The sequence below is a fragment of the Furipterus horrens genome, unplaced genomic scaffold (genome assembly GCF_987537825.1).
Source record: "Furipterus horrens unplaced genomic scaffold, mFurHor1.1.pri manual_scaffold_15, whole genome shotgun sequence".
Classification (NCBI taxonomy): Eukaryota; Metazoa; Chordata; class Mammalia; order Chiroptera; family Furipteridae; genus Furipterus; species Furipterus horrens.
In genome coordinates, this window is record NW_028327185.1 from 8,500,099 (window position 1) to 8,519,867 (window position 19,769).

Consider the following 19,769-nt stretch of genomic DNA (forward strand, 5'->3'; position numbering starts at 1 on the left):
ATCTATTTTAACAGAGCTGCTGTTTTCGGGTGGATTTCCAATTACACACAAAGGAGACCCAAGGATTTCCCAAGTGTGATCTTTGAACATTATGCTGGCCTTCAGCTACTATTCGTTCTGAGCCAGTGGCATCTGATTTGGGGCAATATTACCATTTTCTCACAAACTGCCTCAGATGAAAATCTAATACAGTTAAAAAGGCTGATGTCTAGAACAACCACATTGCCACATATCCCAGCCTATCAGAGATCACTTTTATTTTCTTTGACGTCTTTTGTTTAATCTGCATCCCAGCTACCCGTCTGGGCTTGTTCAGGGCTCTCTCATTCGCCACTCCCTATCAATGCTGACTTCCGGTTCAGCTTCTCCCCTGGGGCGGGTCTGCTTACTACCCCATGGGGACATGAAAGTTCCCAGACAGGACATAGCAGACCTCTGGCTAGCTCTGGAGGGTGAGTTTTCTACAGAATCCCCGCCTCCATGGCACGTTCTTAACCAAAACACAGCGTTATCAGAGGAGAACTTGCATCTGGGTCACTTTATTGAAGCTCAGTGGTGACACCGAGGATAATGACAACTTTATTGACCAGGAGGGTTCTCTAAAGCAACTGAAGAGGCTGTCTTACTGAGAATTTCTGTGTCTACCTGCACAACCAAAGGGCAGGGAGGTGGGGGGAGTTTCTTGGCAATTTTTGAATAGCCCTTTTGTCCTTCCCTTCAGTCATCAAAATTTTAGAAATATTAAGGTCTACCCTTATAGAGCCTAGCCCTGAGATGGGGACATTAAAAGCACTATATTAAAAAATAATATTGACATGACCTATTTTCATATTTTTACTAGACCAAAAGTTAAAAATACTAGTTTGCAGTTCAACCCAAGGCATCTCCTTCACTGTCTCGGTAAAGGGCTGTCCTTCCATGCTGGACCTTGGTCAGGGCCATCATGTCCCCGCCAGTCTTGGTTGGGAACTTCGTTTCTTTTGAGAACTTAGCTCTCCTTGGAGGCAGAGGCTGTGGTCAGGAGATCTTGATTCTCCTTCACCTCCTTGTGTGCGATTGATTCTCTGCTTCTCCTCATCCTTGTCTGGTTCTTGCCTTTTTCCTGCTTTCCCTCGTGAATGATGAAGCTTCTGGCATTTTGCCTTCTGAATTTTTTGAGAGCTTGTCATGGCTCAACGCAGTGGTAACGATTTCATTTCATTTTCAAAATTATTTATGAGGACAATGGAATGGTTTTAATTTGATTCACCCACAGCCTTATGATTTTCCAGTAGATGGTTTTTTCCCCCTCATTGCCTTCTTTGGCAAAATCCCTGATTTGCCCTTGGCTAATTCAAAGAACAAGCAAAAGAGATATTTTCAGGTGTTCTTAATCTCAAAGTTGGTGATAAATTATGTAGTTATTAAATATACTTGTCTTGCTGCCAAGGGCAAAATAAATAAAGATGTTTGTTTCAACAGAGATAACTCTATTTCTAGCCTTTTCTAAATCTTGCCTGGATCTGTGGGGCATTAGCACATTAAAGAAAATCTTCAGCAGTGACTAAAGGCCTCCAGCCCCAAGATCATCCTCCTTCTACTTTAATCACGGCTCCGTGGGGCCAGGGCTCAGGGGAGAAGCACATTTAGGAAAGGATTTATAGATGGAAAACAACTGAAGACAAGTTGATGGAATGAGTCAAACCATCCCGAGGTAACATAACAAAGTATTTGGGGGGAAATAGCTATAATCCAGGGGCTTATTTTGAGTTGCTTATATTGGCGATTGGTTGTATATTTTTGCTTTCTTTTGGGTTTCTTTTAAGGCGTATACATTCCTCCAAATTCCAGAGGCCAATGCTCTTCTTGTCCCAGACCCCCTGTGGGGGCTGACCCTGCCCCCTCTCCCCATCTCCCAATTACTTGTTAGCCATCCCCCTCCCACTTCAAGGTCCCTAGATGTAACGTCTGTGATAGATGGTTCGAGCCTGGGCCTAGAAAAAAAATTACAAACTCCGGGAAACTTTCTCCAGAAGCTTTCCCGTTTCCTCCCTACGTCTCCCGTGCTAGAAATGACAGTCTTGCGGGCAGCATCCTGCGGTCTGGTGGCAGTGTAGGTTTGCATAACCTTCCTGGAAGACATGTTAAAAATATGCATCAATAGGCTTATTGCATTCATCTGTTTGACTCCAAAATTGTAACTGGGAATTTATCCAAAGGAAATCGTCTGGAATAGAGCAAGTGGTACCCATCAGGATGTTCACTTCTTCATTATTTATATTAGTACAAAACTGAAAACACTCTGAAAGTCCAGTACTGGGGGAATTACCTGTAAGCTGTAATACAGCCGGATGATAGAATATTACATACCCTTTAAAAGTGCTTTAACGAGGACCAAGTGCGGCTTATATGAGGTTACATAGTAAGTGGAATGTGCAGTGTGAGCTCAGTGCATATTCCAAGTTGTATAGGAAGAAGTAAAGGGAGGAAATACACAGCAAGGGGAATAGAGGGTTTTTCTGAGTGTGGAAGCGAGCCCATTTATTTTCTTTGTATTTTTCTACGTTTCCCAAAATCGATAGCGCAAACTTATATAACTTTGTAAACAGAAAAAGGAATTCAGTGGCTCTTCGCTGCCCCAGCCTAGAGAACGAGCAGAAAGGAGAGCCACGTGATAGCCGCCAGAGGCCCTCCTGGGAAGAGGAGGGAAAAGGAAAATTCTCCTTTCCCATGCAGCTCTTTGAGGGCCCCTCAAAGCCCACACCCTTGACCTGGACCTGTAGGGCCCTGTGCTCTGGGCGTAGGAAACCTACTGAGACCTCAAGCCTCAGCAAGTTTAGGATTAATCCCACCTGGGTGAGGGGTGTAAGTAGATTTGGAGGAGAGAAAGGGTCTCCAGGCGCCTAACTTGTGGGATTGCCTTGAGTGTCAAGACGCTACTGGACAAGGGGAAGGCTAAGGGCATCTGTGCTGCCTGCTGCGTCTCGGTGGTGTCTGGGCTCAGATAGGTCCCCTCCAAGCCAGTCCTCCTTCACCCAGTGGACTAAGCGTACAGATTCCAGAGTCAGACCGTCTTGTTTTCAAACCCTCGACTCAGCCCTCAGCAGATGAGAGACCTTGGCCAAGCGTCTTCACATTCCTGAGCTTCCATTTCCTCGTGTCAAGTGGGGATCAGGTTTTTTCTGCAGATTCAATCTGCACGAAGTGCTTAGGGCAGTGCACACGAAACAGTCAATGAATATAGGCGTTATTATTAGCTATTGTTTATTCATTGTGGCTGCTTTCAATTAGTTCTAAAGTATGAAATTATCTTTATTATTAGTTTGTTTACTGCATGTTTCCCTCACTCATTTATGATTTTTTTTTCTTGTTAATAACTTGTAAAAACAGAGTCTGGTATATAGGGGGCGTTCAGTAAGTAATTATGATGAGAGAATAATCACACAGGCACCTGATAAGGGTCAGTCCTCTACCCTGGCTGTAAGGGCATGGCTGGGGCTCGCGCGTGGGATACAGGTGCCATGAGAACAGGCTAGTGGCCGGAGGGTCGCTCAGCAGAGGGGGCCGTGAAACACGGGCAAGCAGGGAAGGTCTCCAAAGTGGTGGGTTTGGAGCACCGTCCTGAGCTGGAGAAGCCAGAGCATCAAAGGGCCAATGAGTCAAAAGCAGGAATGTGGCTGTAATGCAGAAGGTGAGGCGGGGTCTGGGCCAGCTGTGGCGAAGGCTGGCTTCTGTAGGACGCCCAGCAAGGTCACAAGCAGACAAGCCAGCTCTATTGCAAGGACGGAGTTCTTGACCGGAAGCACGGCTAGGACGTTGTTTATAGAAATTGATTAAGGAGTAACAGAATTTGAAAGAGTAGAAAAATTAAATAGCCCCAGAAAAATGATTCCCTGTCAGATGCTACTTGCATGAAATTTTCCCAATCGCTCCAGCTCTCTCCTTCGATGGCATCTCGCGTTCAGTGGCTTGAGTTTTGAATAATGTGTGTTCAGTCCTACCTGGACTGAGATTGTAAACTGAACTTTCCTCTAACAGGGCGGTGTTTCCTAATTTTGACAGACCAGTCCCACAGAAGGAAAGGTAGACAGATTCAATCGGGCTTCAAATGCCATTTGCAAAGCGTTTTTGAATAATTGTAAGTCGATATATTCCTGCCTCCTTCTGGGCCCCACACTGTAATTTCCCAGAACGGTTCTCAAATTCAGCTCTCTCTCTCGTTCTCTCTCTCTGTCACACACCATTACTGTTTGCGTCGTGACTTTTAAAGCCACGTTTGTTATCTTAATCTTGGGTCTTTCCATATGTTTATGTAGATTGCTGTTGTCTAAAGTTGTTAACTTTTAAAAGACTGACTTTGTGCCTCGTTTGTGTCTCTGTCCTTTGAGATAGCAGAGTAATACTAAGCCCTAATTTTGCAACATCCTGGAGGTATTTGTGGTGACATCCACTTTTCCTTTTCTGGTGGCTCTTTTCCTTTTCTGGATGACTAAATTCTTAAAATAATCTTCAATTAACTTTAATTTTAAAATATTATATTTCAGAAAGCTGTCGGAAAAAAATACAAACATTTGTCTCAACTCCCCAAAGGCGAGAAGTGGACTGATGAGGGGCTGAAGAGCTAGCAGTATCATAATCTGCGTCTACGAAAGTGACTTCATTAATGAGCTTCAGGCGCAGGACAGGCTGTTTTTCCTGTCGTGAATACTGTTGTTTCATTATGTGCCTAGTTTTCAAGAAGTCGGTCGGATTAGCAGTTGGATTATGACGTCATTGCCTGTGACTCGTGTGGAATCCACCCTTTCTGTCCAAACCTTTTGTTCTGGTGTAATTTCAGCTTCCAAACTCTTGGCAGCAATGAGAGCCAAACGCAGGCATCACACTCTCTGCGCTCTCTTTTTAATAAAAGTTGCTTTAGACAGATTGTGACCTTGATCAAGAATGGCACTAAATTCTAGGGAAAAAAACAACACTGAAGTTGTAAAGTCAGGGAATTTTCCACTGAAGTAAGTCCTGTGCTAAAGGGCAGCAGGAAGATGTCGTCGCTGGGTGGTCCTAACGTGGAGGCCACGTCTCTCCTCTCTGAGAAAAGATTAGGCGTAGAGAAAGGCTACAGCCTAGCTTTGCCTGGTGCGCTGTTATTTCCCTGGTGCCCAACTCTGAACCGGTAGGTAAGCAGTGGCCCTGGGGTTGTGAAGGAGCCGGTCTCCAACGACCAGGGGCCTCACTGCGGAAACAATCTCCGTAAATCTCAAGCTTCAGCAACGACAGCGAATTTCCAAGTGTTTTAACTTGCTCCTGCTCGTGATTCCTTGCGATGGGCAAGGTTGGTATTATTATCCATACGTCCCGGTCTAACTCAGTGCCTTATCGCCTACGAAGTTAGTACTTAAGAACTCTTTATAGAATTGAAGTTGTTGAAGCCACATTTTTCATATTAGTAAAGCGTGTTGAATGATTTCCCTGGACTCAGCCGGATGGATCTTTCCCACTGTATCCCATGGTCTTGCCATGGGCACCTGGGAAAGCCCCGTTTTCCCCCAAATGACTGTTGATCCCAAAGCAAAGAAAGCTATTGCTGGTGCTACTGAGCTGCAAAGATTTGAACTCTTGAGAACAGGCTTAAATGCAATGAGCTACATGCCAAAGAGAAAACGGAGAGAGAATGGGAAGGAGCAGAATGATGATAAAGGCTCTGGGTGTGGCTCAGAGTGGTATTTAAAATAAATACAATAAAACTCATCCTGTAATCAGTAAACAGCAATATAATTAGAATTTTTTCCCCTATTTACTTCCTTTAACATGCAATGGGGGGAAATGAAAAAAAAAAAAAGTCAAGGTCGCTGTCACACAGATGGTTCTCGAGTTGTTATTTTCCCCTCGATGTTGTTTACAAGAAGAGACGTGCTTAACAAAATGTGATTCACAGGTTCCGGAGAGACCCGCGGCTCTGTCTGGGAAGGAGAGAGGGACCCAGTGGAAAGTACACTCCGATCATAAGCTTTTATTATGCACATTATTATGCCTCATTAATTAACCCAGCCACTGTCCTAGTGACGTCCTGGGCTCACTCCACAGGAAAAAATTAGTCTAGATTGCCAAGTTCAATAGACAATTACAGGAAGATTGAATTATGCCTACATTGCATTCTGCGGGGGCGCCACGCCAAACTCATGTCAAATTCCTAAGACTGGGATATCCTCTCTCAAAACAGCCCCGAGCAACTGACGTCATGAGCTATTTGACGTCTGCGCAGAGGATGTCTTGATCTTGCCTGCGTTTCCTTTCTCAGAATCGCATAATAGGCCGAGAGGGGGCTCTCTGAGCATCCAGTTCTCTGACACACGCCAGCTGGCGAGACCTTTTGTTATGTCCAGTAAGACGCAATGTGGCAGGGCAGACACCCCCACCTCATGAGCTCCTGTCGCCCATCCTGGCTGGCAGCCGTCACAGCCCTGTCAAAGCAGCTAAGACATTTACAGAGAATAAGGGGAACTCCTTGTGCAGGTTTTCTGTGGTGGAACCCTTGGAACCGCCTGGGATCTCCAGGCAAGCTTTTCCATTTCAGAATGGCTGAAGCAGACGGGAACCCCGCACCAGGTTTTCCGGGGCCACCGTCCTGGAATGTCTAATGCTTCCAACACTGGGGACAACGGTGCCCTGGGGTGAATAAGGACAATCACAAGGATGCTTTTGAGTAGTGTGACATTTACCAGTGGTCCAGGCCTCAGCATGGAGAGTAACACATTTTATAACAAGCAACGAGGGGAGTTTTTAAGGATTGAAGTCTGGATACCTGGATGCAACTTGGAGAGAAAGCTGCTACCTCGGTCCCCTTCCTCCTCTGTGATCTTAGGTGCCTAAACCCGTTGCCATGTGACATCCCCATTGGGCAGAAAGCCCCCAAATCACAGCCTTGCCCTCCCGTTTTCTCCTGGATGTGCTGAGTACACAAAGATACGATTTTTGGTGTTTTTACTCTGGGAAGTGTAAGTTCGGATTCTGGCTGTAGGGTCCTTCCTCCACTGGATCAGCATCCCTGCGCATCCACCGGGCACAGGGTGCTTTGGGGGGGCGGGTGTCACTGAATATCTGTTCAAGTCTTCCCCGTGCAAACCTTCCATGTTGCTGCCCCCAAGGGTCTATGCCCAGACCTCTCCTCATTTTTCTCTTCTCGCTTTCCTTGGGTGACCTCATGTGTTTCCAGATCCTCAAGCTTCTGCTTGTTGAGGAGCCCAACTTTGGTCTTTACACCCCAAACCTTCCCCTCTCACTTGGGCTGCATCCTGTTTATTATGCTCTTCATTCTGGACCCCTACAGGTTTCAGAAAATTCACTTCAAAACATAAGTAGTTTTCATCCTCAGAATAGCGGCTGCTTATATGCCGCCCCCTTCCCAGTAGGTGGTCCTGTCCGCTCCGTCTCCTTTGGATTTCTTGGGTCTGCCCACTTGGTTACACCTGCCCCACTGCCACTTCCTTCGTCCACATCACCGTCACCTCTCCTGTGGTTGCAGCCACACCTGCGACGACACCTGTGCCCACACCCTCGGTGAGCTCTCGGGGTCCTTTGCAGAACACGCGCCGTCGTCTGTGGGTTGGCAGCCTGCTAATAACGGTTTTCCATTGGTCCCATCTGCTCTTTATGTTCTCTTGTGTTTGGCGCTCTTTCGTGTTAATTGAGTATTTCTCCGAATTCCATTTTATTTCCTTTTTGGCTTAGTAGTATAACTCTTACTTTATTGTGGTTTTAAGCAATGGCTTCAGGGTTTAGAATGCACATATTTAAATCTAGTTCCTCGAGTAACATTATTCTACTTTACTTCTAGCATAAGAACCTCCCAAGAGAGCATTTTCTCTCCCATTGCCGGAGACATCTACAAGCTGATTCCGCCCAGCCGTATATGCCAGTTGAGGTCAATACTTGCCTCGCAGTGCTTTTTGAATTTTGGAAAAACAGATAAGGGACTGTGGGTCAGTACACAGCTTGAGGTTCTAGGAATAAAAATCTCCCTGGAATATTGCTCTAGATCTGGGGAGTTTGTTTTCTAACTGGTACATGGGGGACCTTGGCTCGATTACATTGTGGAGTCTATTCATTCTTGAGGCCCTTTGAAAAAGACTGCAGATCACAACTGAGCTGATAGGCTGGCTTGATCCTGACAGAGCTGCAGTCACCCCAGTGAGATAAAGCCCACACATCTCAAATAATGACTGTAGAAAGAAAAATAAGAAAGAGAGAGAGAGAGAAAGAAGGAAGGAAAGGAGGAAAGGTCTGTCAGATGAGCATGGATAGAGGACTGAATTAGGGGTGCAGACAGAAGACCAACCACAGCCGGGCAACGTGGGCTTATGGAGTGGAAGGAAGATGCAGCTGTGGTTTGAGGCTTATTGAGGACCAAGGCTCTGGGAGCCCCAGGACAGCGGAAGCTGGGTGCAGGGCATCCAGTCAGTATCCATCCTCCACTCTCCGGCGAGGGAGAATTTCTCAGTGTGACAAGAAGTTTGGTCCTCAGAGGCTCAGGACTTGGGTGGGTCCCAAGGATGTTAACACACTTGAGTGGGTCCGGAACGGTCTGAGACACATGACAACTACCAATTCAGCAAAGTGTTTGTTTGAGTAAAAGGAGTAACTAATGAGCACATCATTTTTAAACCTCTCCTTAGAAACCACTGGATAACTTGAGGGTATCTAGTCTTAGATAAAAGGTGAGACCTTGCAGTATATTATCAGTTACTATCTGGTAATATCGTATTCTGGGCACAGGGACAGCGCACAGATTTTGTTTAAAAGCAGTATCTCATATCTTTCCTAGAATACATATGACTTGACTTCCTCTGAAGGTGACCTGCTGATTTGGACTAATGACCCTGCTCATGAATGTCACAAAGAGACTCCTGACCCAATATTTTCATTTCGCACTAGAAAAGAAACCTCTGCTTTGCAGTTAAGTGTTTCCCCTTAGGTCACAGCGGTGGCTTGGTCCAGAAGCCAGCACCAGAACCGGTATAATCGTTCTTGTGGGCACTTGCCTGGCTTCCCCACGTCCATGGGCAGTAACGGTGCTGGCGTGCATCCTAATGGCATGTCAACAATCATCTTTGTTTTATGGTACCCTGTCGTCAGGGGTTAATATTTCCTGGTGCATCAGAAAAGGATTCCATCTGGATACACAGGCTTCCTTCTCCTATTGAAGACCTTCGCAATTTGTCATAAACTGTTGCTCATTAAATAAGCATGTCTCTTAATTACGACAGGTCCAGGAAGAGTTTAGACTAGCCATCTTAAGAAAAAAACCACCCTTCTTTCCTACCTCAGGTTCCTTTTGGCAGAACTGAATTGTGTGGGGCTTTGTTCTGTTTCCTGCTTGGGGCCGGCAAGGGGACTTTGGTGTCCCTTGCTTGTTTGGAAGAAGGGACACATATTTCCTGTCACTCTCTCTGCAGGCAGACAGCTGTGCAGCTCCTGAACAGTCATTATTCCTTTGTTCCTTGTTCTGGAAAAATCTTGACTGAAATCACCCAAAGAATCAAGTAGTATTTCTCCTCCAAGGGCCTCACCTCTGGCACCAACAGTGATTTTTTTCCCCTTTCTCAGCCTGGGTGGTGAGTAACGAACTTGTGGGTGCTGTTCACGTTGCTATTGGTTATTTGGGTACAGCCAGCCATTCGGGGTACAAGGCTTTTATGACAAGGAGAGCCCTGAGGACACGTGTTAGACAGAGATTAGATCAATTTCAGACATGATACCATGACACAGAATTCAGCTGGATTCAAGCAGAACTCTAGGCGGCGTCTGTAAATTCATTTCCTAACTTAATGCTCGGTGGAAGCCATGGTTCTGCACATTAAGGCAGCATAAACCGTACCGCTGAGAGTTGTGCAGTATAGCAGCATATTTCACGATCCTTTTTTTATTTTTTAGATTAAACCCAGGCCTGTCCAAAGAAGTTATATATCCTTTTCTTCTGTCCTTGTGTTATAAAATAAAAATGGATACGGAAAATGATACAAAGCAAATGCAGGGCTTAAGAAGTTATTATAAAGATGAATATTCTTGCTACCATCACCCAGGCCAAGACGTATAAGTTGCTACCACCTCAGAAGCCATCCACGTCACACCGCCTCTCCCTGCCCCCCAAAGTTAATCATGGCCTCTTCTTTAGAGTGATCACTTTCTCAGCTTTCTTCACTGTTTGATCAATGATGTGAGTGACCATCCCTAGAAACTATGATTTAGTCTTGCTCATTTAAAGAAAACTGATGCATCTCCTAATAGTTTAATCCACAGGGTCTTCCTTCATACCATACTTTTCCTTACAATTTGCCTCTTGAATAAGGGGCAGTTTGGCCCAGACATTTCATCTGCAGCCTGGGTTTCGCTCATTGCCAGCACGAAGGTCAGTACAACATGCCCCTCCATCCCCGGTGTTTGCTGCAAACTGGATCCGGCCAGGATGTCTCGAATGGCTCCTGTTGTCAGGCTACTCAAACACCAAATACCAGGGAGGCTGCTGGTAGTCGTACTCATCCTTTTGTTTTCTGAAGATTGTGGGTATAGCTTGGTATCGAGTTCTTTTAATACGTCTGTTGATTTGAGAGAGAGAGGACGGGAGAGAGAAACATCAATGTGAGAAACACAGATTGGTTGTCTCCCGTACGAGCTCCCACTGGGAATCAAACTTGCAACCTAGGTATGTGCCCTAACTGGGAATCAAAACCCCAGCCCTTTGGTGTATGGGACTGCTCCAGCCAACTGGGCCACACCGGCCAGGGCTGATACCTAGGTTTGTTTTTAAATACCAGCCGTGCATTTTTGCTTTTGCTATGGTTACGCTGTCCTTTTCCGTGTTGGATTGTGGAAAGATTGGAAAACAATGCGCTGGTACTGCTGCCATCCATCCAGAATCACGTTTCAATTGGATCATTAAAAGTTAAGGGCTGGTCACCTGCCAAGTAAAATGTGAGTGAAGTCCAAGTGCAAAGAGAGGTCTACAGTAGGAGATACATTTTATATTTCATTAAAATAAAAGGACCGGTACTCCAGTTTTTACCCAAAAGGCCACCAGTCCTTTTTAAAGTGTCTCATTTCCAAGGTCACATTTACTTTATTACAAAGCACATAAGAACTCTTCCAGCCATGAATAAACCCCTGGCTTTGCTGTTGGCCTCACCTGAGCTGCACTCTGGTTATGCCATGAGTTATTCTGTGAACTTGGGTCAACGTAGTTAAGTCACCTGAGCCTCATCTACAATTCATACAAAATAACATTCATCTTATGAATCCAGCATTTCCGGGGAAATCCTTATAATCTGTCTCCCGCTTCTCCTCCCTCTCCACCCCCCCCCCCCGACATACCACAGATTCCACTTGCTGTTATTCGATAAAGAGCTCTTGACCTGGATCACATTTCTTCCTCTCCACCACTCTAAGGCAAACTCTCATCTTCTATTGCTTGGACCCGTTAAACACTCGCCTCAAGTCCCTACCAGCGTGCCCTCTGTCCCCACTCATGTCCGTTCCTCACCCTGAGCCAAAATAACTTCAAAATGTAGTTTTGTCAACCTCCTGCTTAAATAATACTGATTATATCAACTCTTGTCTTAACGCTCTTCAGGGTCTTCTCATTGCTGGCAGAATTTAGTGAAAGAGGGATGGGGGAGGGGAAAGGGGGCATAAAGGGTGATGGACGGAGACTTGGCTCGGGGCGGCGAACACACAATACGCTGTACAGATGATGTGCTGTAGAACTGTGTGCCTGAAACATACATAATTTTATTAACCCATGTCACCCCAATACGTTTACTATAAAGGGAAAATTTCACTTGACATGTGTTTGAACTAAAATAATCTGACCTGTGCCCGCCTCTCAAGTTCCTCTCTTTGCCTTTACCGTCTCAGCGTCGGTCACACAGGTCACACTAGTCCTCGCCATTCTCCCTCACGTCACAGGACTTTGCACAGGCTGTTCCCTCCTGAAGGCCATCCTTTCCCGTGGACATCGGTGCCCCACGGCAGCCTTCCCCCCTGAGCAGCGCAGGTGTCCTACAGAACGACACTGCCCGCCTGGGAAAGTCCAATAGGTACTCTCTGCCCTTTACGCCACTTGGTCCTCATGCCACGAGGACGGGGAGAAGTTTCATTTGCTTTGTATCTCCAGCCCAGTGCCCACACCGAGTATTTAGAAAAACTTCCTTAAATGCATAAATGAGTGAAAAATTGATTTTTAAGATTGTTTCAAAGATGAGAAAAGTTATACTTGTGCTGTGACTTGCCCTGAGCCACGGTGTTTTAGGCAACAGTTACATTCCTTTAAGTAAATCTCCGTAGCTGCCAGATTGCTGGAGGTCAGGAGGTAAGTGGCTTCCTCCCAACCTCACTAACAGGCTATAATGACCGTCAGTCTCAGATCACATTTTGCCACAAACAAATAAAAAACAGAAAAAAAGTTCTGTAAAGAGGACAGAGCTTTACAGTCAACTCCGGACTATCCAAAGAGGACACTCTTAAAGCAGGCCCATCAAGGGTCCCATGGTGTTTACATTCCTGGTCGATTGCTTTGTCTTGGATGATCACTTTTGTAAAGGCCCGGGTCCTAAGATAAAAGAGAGCAATAAAGAATGAAGCCGTTCCTGTGTGTGTGTGTGAGATGACTGGAGGAATGAAGCAAATTAAGTAGAAAGGAACTTCCTTCATTAAAAAACAAAAACTCAAAGTCATTGTTCCCTAGTCCCATAATAGTAGCTCCAAACAATTGAGATAATTATGATTTATAAGAACTTTCCGGGAGCACCTGAAGGCTGGCTTCTTGGGCCCACAATGAATGAGTCATTCTGACTTGTTTGTGGCTCCTGAGAGGAAAACAAGCTCGTATATCTCCCTCTGCACTGGCGATAAGGTGACGCTTTGTCAAAATAAAGGACACCGATTCACAGAGGCCCGCTTTCAAAGGAATCATTGAGACATGTCCTTTTGTCCCAGAAAAACAAATTTCAGGAAAAGGATATAATAATTATTCGTATTAGATTAGTGGTTCAACACTGAGTGAGTTTGCTTCCCTATAGGAACGTTTGGTAGATCTGGGGACAGTTTTGGTTGTCACCACTGGGTGGGCTGCCACTGGCTTCTAGCAGGGAGAGGCTAGAGATAAAACAGCTGCACATTCTACACAGCAAAGGACCCTACAAGGATTTAATTATCCTGTGCCCAATGTCAATAATGATGCTGTCGAGACACCCTGGGTTAGGTCACAGATGCAGGACTGCTGGGGTGTGGCAGGACCTTGCTGAGCATCAGGGCCATGTTGGGGTTTGAGGGTGACACAGGTCACCAAGTGGCTGAAAGTCAAGCTAAGCCCAAGTTCGCCCTCTCCTATCAAACCCTATCAAACGGCAAGTCTAGTTTTCTCTCCTCCGCGACATAACGTGAAGGTAAATAAAAGGTGAGCCTGACAGTGATATAAGACATTCAAAGGGAGATTCAAAACGTGGTTTAATTTTTTTAAGGCAGATCAATAATTATTCTCATATGCTGCCTTTAACACGATCTTCTTGTTTATCCTCCCCTCCTCCTCTATCCGCCGTTCTCCACCTTCCCTGTGCTGCTCCCTGTCTCACGCGAACAACTCAGGGGCGATCAGAAGAGACGCAGGGCGGGAATGAGTCTGGGGACCTGGCGCAGCTGAGGCCGGTCATGCACAGTGACCAGGACCGTGCCCTGCACGACAGAAGACCTGATTTGCAGCGGTGGGACCCTTCTCTTTTTGCTTCCTCGTTCAGTTGGTCCCTACACGGGGTAGGCTCACAACCCTAAATGGTGTCTTTGAAAGTCGTATCAGAGGGAAGAGACCTCAGGGACTAGAGGGCCAGCCAGGATGTGTGTAAATCGAACTCTGCTTTGTCCCTAATTTCAACCTGAATGGGGATGGAAGATGGGGGAGGTTATTTGTTGAATCCACAGCAGAGTTCCCAGACTTCTCATCCATGTAAATGTCCTCTTCGGGACAACAGGATGGGCTACGTTCAGTCATGGCTGTTTTAGAAAATCTGAATGTATGGGGAGATGTAACGACAAGCTAAGTTATAGGTGAGCTTTCGTCGGGCGGGGTGGGGGGTGTGATAACCCCAGTTCTTTCCCAGGCCCAGATGCCACCCCCAGCCCTCTCCCAGTGGCTTGTAGCACAGGGCACAAAGCAGGCGCTGAGCTGTGTAAGGAAGGGAGAGCCTGCGCCAGCCTCCTCCTCCTCCTCCTCCTCCCTAAGCTCTGCCCAGCTGCCTCCCCACAGGTCAGAATCACTGGAGAAGAGCCCATAGTGGGCAGCAGGGTGCCATTCTTTCAAAAGAAATGTAAGTTCATGATGAACAAGAGAAAGACAAATACAGTCGCAACCCAAACAAAGAAAAGAGAGCTGCAGGAAACCTCAGTTAGTACTACTATGAGGCCAACATTTAAAACTCGCCAAGAGGCCCTTGGGAAAGAAAGAGAGAATACAGATGTGTCCCAAGGATGTGACGGCAGGAACAGTGAAATCCAAATTGGTAGATATTTTAAAGAGTTTTCAGGGAAATTAAAAATTTAGGGGACTTCCATTTCTAGCAATATGAATAGATATCATTTAAAACAATGCCAACAAAAAAAGTCTTTGAAAATGCAGAATAAGTTGTACTTTATTAAAAAAGTAAACATGTATATTTGAGTCTAATTTCTCTTAATATATTTATATACATTTTTGATCTACTGAATTATATATATATATTTATATAATTACTCAGCAGACAAAAAAATTCAGTAAGTTTATTATCTAACAACATAACACAGAAGACTGCTCTCTATAACTGGAAAAGAAGACTTGTTTTCAAGTACTTAGATTATTTACAGACTTTAACATCTACATGGACATCAAGCAAGTATAATAAATTTCAAAGGATCAGTATCCTGCAGAGTCTCTTCTGCAACCACCATGCAGTTAAGATAGAACTAAATAGTGAATAAAGAGTAAAGGAGAGCTTTTTAACTTTAAAAAATGTAACCTTTAAAAATCCACAAAAAGTTAAAGCCAAAATAATCTGAGCAACACAATACATAAACAGATCACCTTAAAAATATAAATGATAAAAACCGATTCAAAAAGAACTTCAGGCTCAAAATGATTTGAGATGAGCGATTCCAATTTTTAAGGAACAGATAACTTTTCACACTAAATCTGCCACAAAGCTGAGGGTATCCTGACAAAGGGATCAGACAAGCCCTCATTCATAAACATGTATGCTAAATGCAAAGGGAAACACAGCAAACAGAATCCTTCATTGTATAAAAACAATAATATGTGATGACTAAGTTGAGTATATTCCAGGAATAAACAATTAGTTTAATCTTAGGTCATCTATTAGTGTCATTCAGTACATGAACAAACCAAACAAAAAAAAAAATCATTTAATTGCTTCAATGTATACAGAAAGAGCATGAGGTAATATTTAATACCCATTCATAATATTTAAAAATTCCTTAGTAAACTGGGAGTAGAGTGTACTCCCGCAACCTGAACAGGAAAAACATTTAGCAAAGTTTTCTATCTATACCAGCTTCCATTAGAAAATGCAGCGATGATACTTTATTTACCTCACTTAAAAATATAAAACACCCAAGAATAAAGATAACAAATATATGTGTGACGTTTTAAAAAATGTATTGAATGACTTTAAACACCAGTTGAATCAAGATACATACTATGTCCATGGTTAACAATATTATAAGTGTCAGTTCTCTACAAAATTAATTTAATGATATTTGTATCAATGTCCTAACAGTTCCTCATAGACTTTGACAGACTGATCCTATAATTTATATAAAAAAGCAAAGGGCCAAGAACAGTCAAGAGGCGCCGGCAGAAGGCCTTTCCCCACCAGGTACCAGACACTTACACAAAGCTTCAGCAATGACGCTGAGTCATAGAGCACCGGGGGTAGAGAGATCAATGCACACAGCAGATGTCCCAGATACAGACCCACACATTTGGGAAACTCGGTAAAAGCAAATGTGGTATTGTCTGTGGATGAGTAATTATTGGCACTGGAGATCTGGCTCTCACTGTGGAAAAAATTAAAGTGATACTGGCTTCATGTCGTGCAAGGCAGCGCCCCTCTGACATGCCGGATGATGGCGTTGTTCAAAAGGGTTCTGGGAAAGAGGCCACGCATCCCGCATGTGACTCTTACAGCGTGGTCACCTCGCGGGCACCAGCAGGACATCAGCCCTGGGAGAAACCTGGGGGGTATGGAAGGAGGCCATACCGTGGAAAGGTACAGAGGAAATTCAAAGTTCTTGGCTGCGAGGGAAGTTCATTTCATTTCACTGTTATTTTTTGACATGTACAGATATTGTTTTGTATGTATGATGGAGTTCATAATAATGGTAACTCTGAAAGAACCGATATCAGCAGCCCGTTTTTCTTCTCCTGAATGAAAATCCTTCAGAAAAAGCACATGAGTACTCAAAGGAGTAGGGGATGCCAACGGTCAGTCAGTGGGGGGAGCACCTCCTTTTTCTCGATCCCCTCACCCCGCGGAGGAGTCCATTCAGTTGCAAATTCACTGTCACAAGGATCTGCAGCTTGAGCCCCGGATCCCAGGGGGATCTACATAGACCCGTCAGGCACCCCGAGGAGGAGGTGTGCACCCAGGAAGTTTATCAGGGGCAACTCTTGGGATCAAAGCCTGTAGGGGGATAAAGACCCCATGATTAGGCAGAGTGAGGGGTTGAGATTGTGGTGCCCCTGGAAGGTATGGAGCTGGGCAGACCCTCTGAGCGCTGCTGCCCCTGAGACCAGCAGGCTGGGCATGCGTACCCCAGTGCTACTCTGGGCCCTGGTCTTGAGTAAGGGGGCTCACGGCAGCTGAGGGCAATTCCTGGTGGTAAAGCTGAGAGCTGTCAGCTGTGCCCACACCCAGCCGAGGCGGGAGGACACCTGCCTGAGTCTCTGGGGTGGGGGTGGGGGGACCATAGCATCCCCTCTCTCCATCCTTAGAGCTCCCCGCATTGCTACATCCTTCCGAGGAACGGCGCGCCTCATTCATGCAAAATCACACCGAGTTTCTTAGGCCAGAGTGTTCAGCGTGAGGCCCAAGGAGCAAGAGGTGCATTTCCCTCTCCTTCCTCTTCCCGAAATCTGTGTGAGTTCGCTTGCTTCTACCTGGAAAGGCTTCCCTTTTGAGACCTTGTCCTGCCAGTCCGCAGACCTGCCCTACTTCAGACAAGAAAGTCTTCCTGCCTTTAGTTTCTCTTCCTTCAGTTCGTCTGCCCACGTGGCTTTGATGATCCTATCACTCCCTTGCCAAAAGTCTTTAATGGTCAGTGTCTAAGATTCTTCCAAAACAATAGACTAGAACAGCAGGGGACTGTGAATTAGCGTGCTCCGTGGCTTAACAGCAGGGAGCGATCTCACCAGCAAGTGTCTGAGCCTCCCGGGGACTCCGTTTAGCTATTTCCCTTGTGGCCCCACAATGGCTCTTCTTTCTGTTGGCCCTGAGGACGTCGTGGCTTGTGGCACAGCCCCGGCCACAGGGGTGGAGTCCGCATTCTGCGCTGAAAAGCCAGCCAGTGCGTCCCAGTGCCCTGGCCACCGTGCTTGCTTCACGACTTGGCACGTGAGCAAGATGGGAGCTCCGTGCGGACACCCACGTTTAAGCCGGCAGGAGATCGGGTTTCCCAGCTGGGGTTTGATCACGCGCCTTTGAGGTCAGACGCCACAGGAGCCCGAGAATGGGGTCGACTTAGAGCTAACAGAGAGACGCATCCTGGGGATGTCCTCTGTCCACTGGACTCCAGCTGTGCCTGAAATCTAATGGGCGTCTTCATCGATGCAAACCATTCAATTCTCTTTCTGCTTACGCCACGTGCAGCAGGCGCTCCGTTACTGCAAGTGTGAAGGGCCCTGAGCTACCGAACCAGGATGCAGTGTTTTGTTTTGATTTTTAACCGTAAAGCATCGTAGGTATTACATAATAACTTCTATCATCCTTGTCATGGCATCAAGAACTTCCATAACATTGTTCCAATTTATGTTTTTTACCCTAATCACTTGCTCCTCTGGTCCCAAGCACACTAGTCTCTGCTGCTTTCCCAAGTATGTAATTCCATGTTGTCTGTATTTTTATGGTATTCTTCATTTTTCCCTGAAATGCCCTCCCCCGTTTCATGGCTGACCAAAACCTAGTTACATTCTAAGGCCAAGCTCAAATACTTCCTAGCATGGGATAGTATTGACTCTGGGAGCTGCTGGGATTGTTTGTACCATTTTAAATCCATATGTGGCGGTTCCGGCGAGTTGAGGGATCCGTTTGATAGTGAGACTCAAGTCTGTTCAGTTCCTTGCCCGTGACTGGGTGCTGGTTGACATCCCATAAACATTAATGAACTCATGGATGACCCCCTTAATTGGAAAACAGAAGATGGATGCGAAAGTTTATAGTTGGCAAATTAGTCCGAGCTCAGCAAATAAATGAAGGAGGACAGAGAAACCCTCCTTGACCCCGACTTTATCTTGTACTCACTTTGCAGGGCCCTTGCTCCTTAAGCACACGTATTTTCACAGTTTTACAGAGCGGGATAGCCCTGCTTGGTTCCTTTTCAAGAGAGAGCAACTGGCCCCGATTTGACAGCCTCAAAAAATGCAAATTTCCACCATTTCATCTTCCCTCGCTGAAGAAGCACACACACTCATTTGGCCCTCTGACTGTTGCTCAGCATGCACTCTGGGATTGCTGGCAGCGGTTTTCAAAGGGAACACAGAGATGGATGCCCTCTCTCACGATGGCCAAGGTTCACCTGAGCGCTAGGAGGGTTTCCTTTCAGTTTGGGGCTGCCGCTATCCCTTCCCCCACCCACACTCATCACCATGGACACTGTGCCTGGAGGGAGAGGGCATTCAGGGGCAGAACTCGCTTCCCGTTAATTCTTCCATTTCTGAACATTTTGAAAACAGATGCAATGACTTAAAGATAATAATAAAAGTAAAATAATTATTATCCAGACTACCTAAAATCATTTTACTAAGTGAATTTCAATTTTCCTTTTGATAGACCCGGCAGAGCAATCTCTGCCTCTCTGCCTGCCTCCATTCGGTTAATTAAATAATATCGGAGAGATCATTTGCATGGTAATTTTATGTAAACGTGTAGGTGGTTGTGTTCCACCCCCGCTGTAATATGACTCATTATTTCACATATTTGAATAACAGTGCTCTCTAAACAACAATATATTTAAATAGGTTACATAACCAAACAATAGAAAATTGTTCTGTACTACAAATACCAGCAGCCTGAAATATTTTCATTTCATTCAGTATGCTCCAGAAGTGTATTTAGGAACTACATTGGAGAATTTTATTCACTGGTTTATTTTGAGAAAAGGGGCTGGTTCTGAGACATTTTTATTATATCCACAGCATGAGGTTCACAGTAAATAGTAAATAAAGAGTGGTCAAATTAATGAGCCAATGACATCAGCATGGTGTTAGGGAACTGAGCTTTAATAAGTATATCTATAAATATTTGAGGGACCAGAAATGCCAGGCCAACAATTTTGGGGTGAACACAACCCTGAGGGTGTGTTTTGTTCCTGCTACAAACAGCTTCATGTCTACCGTTACTGGAGAAAGTGACTCTAATGTCCTAAAGGTATCAAAAATAATAAACAAAACCAAACAAAAATGCACAACAACAATAAAAGAAGTCTTCAAGTTCAACATGGTGCTGTGATACACGGTATGTTTATCTTCTCTCCCTGCCTAGACC

The 19,769-nt window shown here is 45.3% G+C and overlaps 1 long non-coding RNA gene across 1 annotated transcript in view; it reads left to right on the plus strand.

Annotated features, from left to right (window-relative positions):
* Window positions 1–19,769, plus strand: part of LOC149992349 (uncharacterized) — a 47,176-nt gene that overhangs the window by 12,989 nt on the left and 14,418 nt on the right. The window contains exon 2 of the long non-coding RNA XR_016508335.1: window positions 13,609–13,724. This is a non-coding gene — a long non-coding RNA (uncharacterized LOC149992349). The remainder of the gene's footprint in view (window positions 1–13,608; window positions 13,725–19,769) is intronic.